Genomic DNA, 1,076 nt, shown 5'->3' with positions numbered 1-1,076 from the left:
CTATTACGAATAACAGGAAATTGGTGGAAAAATAAAAACGCACCAATCGTTAGGGATGCGGGGTCTTTAATTGTTTTCACATTAGTGGGCTCGTAGGGAAAATAAAAAAATGTTTGATTTCATTGTCGAAAACAATTTGTCATGAATGTTAATGTATTGCAAATATGTTTTTGGGTTAGGTTGCCCTCCAGGAATTGTTGCGTGAAAGAGCTATGTTGTATGCTATCGCTTTCGTTACGTTATTTAAAACGACTAAATTTGTATTTGCTGAGCTATTTCTTCTGAATACTACTTTGTGAGGATTGTTTTCTGTTTTCATTCATGTCCCTTCATCTCATGCTTGCTTGCTTTCATTTCCCAGGTGCTTTATATAAAGTGTCTCATTGTGTTCTGTTCATATAGTTCATGCTGCGATCCGTTGTGTTCCAGTCATAGTCTGTATAAAAATACGAAGAGCATAGGCTACTCCTGCGTTTGTTGTAGTCTATGTTATATTCCTCGTTCAGTGTATATGAAGACTTCTGATCGCATCTTGTGCAACTCTGTCATTCAGATGTATACACACACATACACCTGTGTGTGTATGAGTGATTGCCATAGTTCTGTTGTTATTAAATAAGTGACTATTAATTGGTATAAATGTGGAAGAATATGTCACCACACAGTGGCGCTGCTGGCACTAAATGGTGAACTATCAACTTTCTATACTAGTTAATCATTTCTCTGTTCTAAAATTGCATTTTATTATGCATATCCTAATTTATTTTCATAATGTCGGTGGCCTGTTTTTTTTTTTTTTTTTTTTACCACAGCGAGGCCTTTTGTATGTCGTGTGTTACCGTATTAGGCTACATATTTACATGTACATATTTACTTTCACACAATGCACTATTGCATATACAATACCAAACTTTCAAAATAGTCTTTGGCACAACGCTTCACCGTCAGTCCAGAACTGCACATACATAACTTCATTTAGCCCTTGACGACCAAGACTCGTTGCTCCCACAAACCACAATTCATCGCTAGTGTGTATCGCAGCGCTGCTATCGACTGTATTCTAAGCAGGGCAGCAT

This window comes from Anguilla rostrata, chromosome 11 (genome assembly GCF_018555375.3).
Source record: "Anguilla rostrata isolate EN2019 chromosome 11, ASM1855537v3, whole genome shotgun sequence".
Lineage (NCBI taxonomy): Eukaryota > Metazoa > Chordata > Actinopteri > Anguilliformes > Anguillidae > Anguilla > Anguilla rostrata.
Note: the sequence above shows the minus strand (reverse complement) of the source record.